The sequence below is a fragment of the Struthio camelus genome, chromosome Z (assembly GCF_040807025.1).
Source record: "Struthio camelus isolate bStrCam1 chromosome Z, bStrCam1.hap1, whole genome shotgun sequence".
Lineage (NCBI taxonomy): Eukaryota > Metazoa > Chordata > Aves > Struthioniformes > Struthionidae > Struthio > Struthio camelus.
Window position 1 is genome coordinate 62,699,399 of NC_090982.1, and position 8,828 is coordinate 62,708,226.

An 8,828-nucleotide genomic window follows, 5' to 3' on the forward strand; every position below is an offset into this window, starting at 1 on the left:
GGTCCGTAGGGGCGTCTCGGGGGTGTCACTTGCACCGCTGCCCAAAAATGGTTGTTTTTTTCTTACCATAGCCCTGGCAGGGCTTGATTTCCGAAGAAACTTTGAACTCCCGCTTGGAGTCTTTGGAAGTTCTTGGTTTGAACAAAGGCCTGTTGACTAATTCTGTAGTTTGATTGCATAAAGCAAGCATATTAATTAGATATAATAAATAAATAACAAAACATTTTCCTTTATTAGCTTTTACTTGTTGTCTTGTAATTTCAGAGAAAATGTGTTGTCGTGTTGTCATCTTACAACAAAACAATTTACCATTTTATTGTGACCCTCCTATTTATTGTTTTCCAAAATAAACAGCCCCCCAAATTTCCCTTTATTAGATAAATTTTCCTTGATTATGACTGTTTTCATTGTCCTTGTGTGAACCTCCTTCAGTTCTGCCATGTCCTTCTCAAAACAGACTCTCAAGTACAGCAGCCCGTCTTCACAAGGAGGCTGCCCCAACGTGATGGCCTCATGCAATTCACACTCCTGCTCTTTACAAAACAATCTTGTCAGCCTTCTTGAATTTTAAATGCACATGGAGTAAGATCTTCACAAACCCCATCTTTGAGCTGACACAGGTAATGGAGTATCCTGTAATGTGTAATAACCTATCCAATGGGCACTGCTTTGCGTAGCTGAGCAGTAAATTTCATTTGTTACCTGGTTGCCTGTTTGCCAGTGTTGTTACAGGTTGTCAAAGCTTACCACACAGTGTCATGAGGCATACCTGAGATTTTTCAAATACCTGGAGCAGGCAGGAAATAATGGTGATTTATTAAAACCTGAACTTCTAGTAGTGGCCAACCTGTGTGTGAAAAGCGTGGTTACATTTAAGATGAAATATTGCAACATTGAGGTAAGTTTGGCAAATTTTGGTGCCATGCCAGCTGAATGTTGCAGGTTGTTAGGTTTGGTGAGTTCTTTGCGACTTCTCAGTAGACTAAAGATTATGATAAAAGTAAACTGGTTTTAAAAAGCAGGACACGTTTACTCCTACTTTAGCGTACCCCTGCTTTTCCATTTAGTCATCATAAAGTTTAGTCATGCTAGATTCACATTCCAGTTTAGATGTGCTGTTCCTACAGACTAAGGACACAATCAGTGGGATTCCTTTGTGCATGCAGTTTCATCTGCCAGAATTTCCATGGTAATATTTTGTCATCACCAATCTACTCTTTAGCAGTCTCCCTAAACGATTTGGTATCTTCTCCAAAATGAGAAATGATAACTAGTTTCTTTCCATCTCATTACTGGAAGGAAACGCTACGCAACATAGCAGTGCTGATAGCAGTATGAGCTGGAATCCTCAACTACAGTGTCCCTACTGATATTTCTTCCAAAAACTGAAGATAGAAGGGAGAGCACTCACCACCTCAGATGCAGGGACAAGGAATGCTGCTTACTCAGGCTAGGAATATGAGTAAGGATCCTCTTTCTTCTTTAATGCAATGAGGAAAATACACTCCTTGACTTTACCTCTCCTTTCCTGCCATACCGCCTTATTTTAACCTATGCCGCTGTATCACAACTGGCACATCTGGAGGAGGCAGGATAGAAAAAATGCAGTGCAGAAAGTTATGCTGAACAGCATCTTTGTAGGTAAATACGGAGCCTTAACCTTCGTGGCAGCCAATCTGGAAGGTTATAAATGTTATACTGTGCTTTTACAGGCTCCTTGGAATGCGTTCTTCAAAACAAGAACTGGAAATACACCAGGTTCTTACGTGGTGTAAATGGAGCCAAAAGCCTTGTATGGCTTGACTGAACTTTAGAAGACTGCCTTTTGTCTGGGTAATTTAATCTGACTTCAGAGCTGAACTTTTGGGTATCTCCAGATTTCTTAAACCAGCAATGCAGGTTGCTTCCAGCTCTTTTACTTCACTTTCACTGCCTTTGTATCTCATATGAATTTGTGTTCTTCTTTTCTAAATAGTTCTTCTAATCTCAAAAAAAAAAAAAGGTAGAGCAAACAGCTAATATATTGTATACTTCATGGAAGCAGAAACTCTTCTCTGTTTCGGAGATTAGTTTATATAACTATTATATTTGTAGTAATGCCTAGATAATGAGTGGAGTTCACCATCGCATTCTAATTGCCGAGTCTGGATGCAGTGTTTTCTGAAATGCAATGGCACATTACTGTCAGCCATTAGCAGTTGGCAAAAGGCTGTTGTGTGAAAGCTCTTAAACAATGTGAAAATGATGGGGCGGTTTGAGGATAACTCCCAGTGCGTGAGGCTTGCCGCACATGTTCTGATCACACTTGCAAAAGGAGACTTCCTTCCACAAACTCAACACTTCTTGTCCCCGTGCCTTTGTAGCTCCACGGAGGAGTGCATTTTTCTTTCTTCCTTGGAACGTGATGGCTGCCTTTTTTGTCTAACCCTGATGAGAGCTTGGCCTCTGTTACAGTGACTAGGCACTGGAGCTGGCACTGGGTTCTCTCTTCCTCTCTGCTCTCTTAATTCATGTTTCTAACATGTCACTTTAATTGTACATCTCTTCCTGCTTGCCTGACTTCTCTTGTTGTAACAACCAAATACACCAAGATAAATCCTTAAAAATCTTGTGTCTTGAGAAACAGCCATTTTATAGCCACCTCATTAGACTTACAATGTTAGTGTTCCTGTGAATTTTTCATAGTGAAAGTACTGTACAGCAGTAATGCGGTGTTTGGGTGTTTAGCATTTGTAACCCTCTCCTCCAAACACTGTCAGTTTTAGGGAGGCTCAGTCACATATGGCATTTTCATTTTCTCATCATCTTATCCCTGAAGCAATCGTTAATAATAAGAAGCTTTTCACACAGTCATCTGCAGTCCTATTAATAAATTCCTTAATAGCTTAGTTTACTGTAGGCATCAAAACATTTAAACAAATGGACCAATTTGTTTGCGGCATGAACTTGTGTATATGTATATATACACCCACAAACAAAACACACAGGTATGGCTCTGTGTAGATACAGCTAATATATGCATACATCAGAATTTAATTTTATCTAGGAGAGAGAAAAGTTGGCTATTGCACTAGTGTTGCTTCTCTATTTACAGATTGCTGCAGCCCATTGCAGTTTCCTTAAATTACGTAATTTAAATTTTTCTACAGATACTATTTATTGAATAGGTTATGAGTAGTAAGTACAAGTAAACAAATACTTTAGAATCAGTCTTATTTTAAAAACATATATCTATACATATATTTTAAAACATATACTTAAAAATCTTTGGAAAGATTTTTGTGAAGAATGTACTAGAAAATGTTTTTTAAAGACAAGTTATCTAAATCTAACCATACCTTTGAAATATAATGTGTTGTGCTTCAGTTTCAAAATCCATGCCTAATCCAGACAGTATATTCCCTTATGTCTAATAAATGTATCAGTAGAAAAGTGCCTCCAGGGATTTCACACTCTGCCAGGATCAAATACAGTCCAAAATACTTCACATGTTAAAGAAACAGAGTTAGAAGCAGAGTTGTCCAGCCAATCTGATATTTTAATGAACAGTATTATACTTCTCCATGCCAAGTATATTTAACTTAAAAATTTGTTCTACTACTCTTTATCTTCAGTTTCTGCTAAATTCACGCTCTCAGGCTGATATGTCATTGCATTCCCTAGGTCAGGTAACTGGTACAAATGCTCAGACATTCATCAGTCCTGCAGAGAAGGTATCCCTTTCAATCCATAGGCCATCTTAGAGGCAGGACGTGTCACATTACCACGTAGCTCAACCTAAGGATCAGCCTACAGGTTCAGGAGGAGGCTGGCTATGTCCCCTTTGTTCATTAAGAGCAGGAGCTTATCCCACAGTGCCACCCAGCATGCTGGGTTCCCCCTTGTGGCCTGAGCCCAGATTGTGCTGGGCCTGGGAGATGAGCTTCCGTAAGGTGAGCTTGGAGCTGGCTCCTCCAGGAACTTGTTAGGGAATGGGAGTTCAGCAGTGGGTGGTAGTTAACTGCAATCAATGCATCCTGAGAAGTTCCTGCAGTGGCAGCCACAGTGTTGGCTGTGAAAGAGGGGAAATGTTTCTCCCCTGAAGGAGGCATCAGCTGTTTCCATTAACAGTAGCTGTAGTTGCCCATGGACCAAAGAGTGTATGGATTCACGTTCAGAGATGCAAATAAATAATGCTGCATTTTATGAGATATGGATTTTCTGGGCTGCAGGAAGGGCCTTTGTCATCCTACTAGTCAACAGCTCCAGCTACCCTTGAAGCAACGTTGGGAACTCATGTGTTGCCCATTAATATGGGATCCCCTTTGCATGATGTCTTCTTTTTCTGTTGTTCAGCTAATGCATGATGTGCGCAAACACACAATAACCTTGCCCCTAGGGACAGAAGTCCCTTGGAGTCCTCCTTGCCCTGCAGACCGCATGGAGTGGGACTGCTGAGTTCCCCAGTCTTGAGCGCCTGGGCATTTCACTCAATGGAACGACCCAGCAGGAGGTACCCAAGTGCTCCAGGTCTGACAGCTGCGCTGTGGGTCCTCATATAAGCTGCGAGGGAGTCAGGTAGCCCAGTGCACCAATCCACCCTTTCATGGAGAATTTCAAGGGGCTGGGAAGTGGGGGAGGAGGGTTATTCTTAATGGAACAAAGCTGGTGACTTGTTACAATCTTCAAGGAAATGGAATTACCTCCCTCTCCCTGGCTTTAGATTTAGCATCCAAACATGCAAAAGGTACATTAAGTTCTTCTGTCTGGTCTGAATCATAATCGAGGATATGAAAGTTCACAAAAGGTGCAGATGAATGCTAATGGTTAGGAAGAAGCTTTCCATGTTTTTCTAACAGGAAGAATATTTGTGTTTAGTTGTAATTCGTGGCAAAGATTCAAGTGAGTTGTCACTTTTGCCGCACTGGGTTCATAAACCGCTAGTTTAAAGTTAAGCAAAGACTTACGTTAATACTAATTTAATGGATTAGAAATGTAGTTTGTATATTTCCATTTTTAATGCTTTGATTTGCCACATTATCCAGTTTAATTGTGCTTGAATGATCACTTTTCTGCCTCCAAGAAACCTATGATCTTCACTGCTATGGGGTTGATGTAATTTAGACTTTTCCAATGCATATTTTGAATAAATATGCATTTTTTAATCTTTTGTATCTTATATTTGTTTGATTTTTTTTATGAAAAGAAACACATTATCATACATACAGCCATACTGCTGTTTTTCATTTTGCAAAGCGTATTAGTACACTTCAGGCCATTGTATTTCGCTATTGTATTTTTGCTGAAGGACTAAAGAAGCAAATACTATAAGATGGAACATCCATGGGTTCCTAAGTCTCTTACTCTACTTCGTGAAGAAAAGAAAGATAATAATTTTTTGGAACTTGCAGTATAAATTGCAAGATGCTCTGGTCTTAAGTGGAGTGTGATAGCAACGTAAGCCCCCAGGTGGCATTCTAACCTTGTTTTTCTGAATCATTTATTTTCGTAAGGAATGGATTTGATTCTTTTGTTTAAAAAGAAATTTTCCTCACCCTCATGGTGGATTTGAACAAAGAAATTAAAGCTGTACTCTATTCTATTTATTTTTAAAGTTTCCAATTTGTACCCGTTTTGGTAATTCAAATGCAGTAGTCTCAAACTCAGCTTGAAATCTGATAGACATCTAATGGAATCAGGTAAATTATACTATATTCCAGATATTAAAGTCTATAAGCTAACGATGTCCTGCAACAGTTACTCAATAAAAAATACCACTGAAATTTTAAAGATCACAATTACAGTAAAATTAGTTACATTTCAACGACTTTATGAGAAAAGTGTAAATCTGATTATGACTAACACTTTACAACACACGGGTATTAACTGATGCTGGGTCATAATGAAATCCAGACAGAATTCAATATTATGGCTACATGAAACCAAAGAGATTGGTGAGATCTACATTCCCAACCAGAAGTAAAAACAGGTAGCCCTTTGCAAGGAGTAGAATTTGCACATCCTAACTTAGGCTCCCTGTTCAGGGGCTGAAGGTTAGCCTTCAGCTCCCTCCGTCCACAGAGGCACAAGGCTCCTAGAGAGATCGACTCAGTATCCCACATGGCTCCTAATCTGAGTTACTCTCTGCTGAAATATCTCTCTCCCCATCAGCTTCACAGTGTTAAGGTGGATGTCTAGTGTCAAGCAGTGTAAACGCCTCCTCATATGATGTTTTTTCTCCTTCAACCATCTCATGCCCAGTCGTTATTTTGCAGGCGAACATGTATGTGCCTTCTTCTGCACTGAGGGTGGGAGGAGTGCCACAAAGAAACCTTGCTGGCCCCCTCAAATCCCTTCTTCCAATTCTTCTCAACAATGAGCCCCCAACTTCCTCAAAAAGAACTGGACTGCAGTTGTTGCAGCTTATGTCTTATGGCAGGGACCCCTTAATCACATGCTCCATATACTTCCCCGTCTTCATCTCCTTGTGATCTCTTCTCTTGTAGTTAGATTACAAACACTTTGAAAGATGGATAGTTTTACCCTGTGTTTGTATACATTCAGCCAAATAAGAGTATTGTCCATGGAAGGAGTGGCTGATACACCAGAGGGCTGTGCTGCCATTCAGAGAGACCTGGACAGTCTGGAGAGATGGGCAGAGAGGAACCTCATGAAGTTCAACAAAGGCAAGTGCAGGGTCCTGCACCTAGGGAGGAATAACCCCATGCACCAGTACAGGCTGGGGGCTGACCTGCTGGAAAGCAGCTCTGCAGAGAAGGACCTGGGTGTCCTGGTGGACAACAAGTTAAGCATGAGCCAGCAGTGTGCCCTTGTGGCCAGGAGGGCCAAGGGTATCCTGAGGTGCATTAGGCTGCAGTGTTGCCAGCAGATCAAGGAAGGTGATCCTGCCCCTCTCCTCAGCCCTGGGGAGGCCTCACCTGGAGTGCTGGGTCCAGTTCTGGGCTCCCCAGTACAAGAAAGACATGGCACTACTGGAGAGAGTCCAGCGGAGGGCTATGAAGATGATGAGGGGACTGGAGCATGTCTGCTCTGAAGAAAGACTGCTAGAGCTGGGCCTGTTCAGCCTGGAGAAGAGAAGATTGAGAGGGGATCTCATCAGTGTATACAAATATCTACAGGGAGGGTGTTGAAAGGATGGGGCCAGACTCTTCTCCGTGGTGCCCAGTGACAGGGTGAGAGACAACGGGCAGAAACTGAAACACAGGCAGTTTCACCTGAATGTGAGGAAAAGCTTCTTTCCTGTGAGGGTGACAGAGCACTGGAACAGGTTTCCCAGACAGGTTGTGGAGTCTCCATCCTTGGAAATATTCAAAATCTGTCTGGTCATGATCCTGTGCAGTGTGCTCTAGATGACCTTGCTTGAGCAGGGGGGTTGGCCTAGATGGTCTCCAGAGGTCCCTTCCAACCTTGGCCACTCTGTGATTCTGCTTAGGATTCCAGGGGAGACAGCAGTACAAATATGCAGTAATCATATTTAATAAAACAAATGGAGCTAATTTAAATTGCTGCTTAAAATACATTGGTATGTAATAGGTCATAAATAAAAACAAATCTACATTGAAATCTTTCAGAATATACTTTAGGAGGAGATAGTAAGTCTCAGTACCATCAACCACACTTTCTGAAGCAACAAAAAATTGTTGTAGCAGTGTAAGATTGCAGGTAGCCAGGAAATGCAGAAGAAAACTTGAAGTTCAGCTTTTCACCTGCTTGCTGTATTTCAGATCTAAAACTCTTAACAGCTCATCTGAAAAGTCATGTCACTATATATTTAGGGACTAAGCCTTCATCCAGACGAGTCGCTTGCAAATGACTTAACTGGAACTTGGATTGGGCAAATGAAAGACTCCTTTGGATTTAAACAGATTTTGAAGCAAAGCCCTGTATAGTTATGCACAAAGACACATGAATAACCCTTTTAGACTGTTTCCTGCTGTGCATGTGACATATTCTATTTAGTTATCTTCCTGTTTGTCAACCACATTTTTTGTGCTGTTTTCTAGTGGCACTTAGGTATGCATATGGTTAATGTTAAGCATAGATTCATAATTTTAATGGCTGGTCCCCTTCATAATAAGTGCAAAAATGGTTGTGTGGTATTCTTTTGTTCCCTAACTCAAATGTCATTGGGACAGTCATTTGCCTTCACAAGAAATAAGAACAAAAGTATAGCCTGACAACTGATCATAGAAAAAAGTTTCATGCATAGAGCAGAGGTCCAAAATGGAAAAAGCCTCACCATCTTACCTGCCATAGATACTGTGGTGGCTACAGCAAAAGCCTTCAATACTTACACATGGTTACCTAAGCAACCACAGTGAGAGCACTGGCCACTTCTTGGTGTCCTCTGAGGTCCTGCCAAAGGAGAAGGTGTTGAATTTCCTCTTCTATTAATTGTTACTTCCTTTTGGGTGATACTCTTTCCCTGGGCATATGAATACGTTGGCAAAATGAAGCAGCTGTGTGCATAATCTGTGCAACCATAACAGAGAGATACTTCTAGTACAGATACGGACTTCTAAAGACCAATGTAGAGGACGTTAGCAAGATATCATTCACTGTTATGCACAAGCCTGGTCATTCAGTCAGGAAAGATTAATTTACACTGGTACATGAGCAGGAAGCATTAACAATAACCCGTAGGGGCACGGAGGGTCTATCACGCCAGATGAACTAGAAGTTCAGCTCAACCAGACCTAAGTGGAAAGAGGAGAATAGCTCTCTTCTCCTGTGTCAGGGAAATACACACCAGAAAACGGTGGGGGCAGCCAATATGGACAGCCTAAATTGTCTCATGGAGATATTAGAAAGTAAGTTTGTACTGAAGT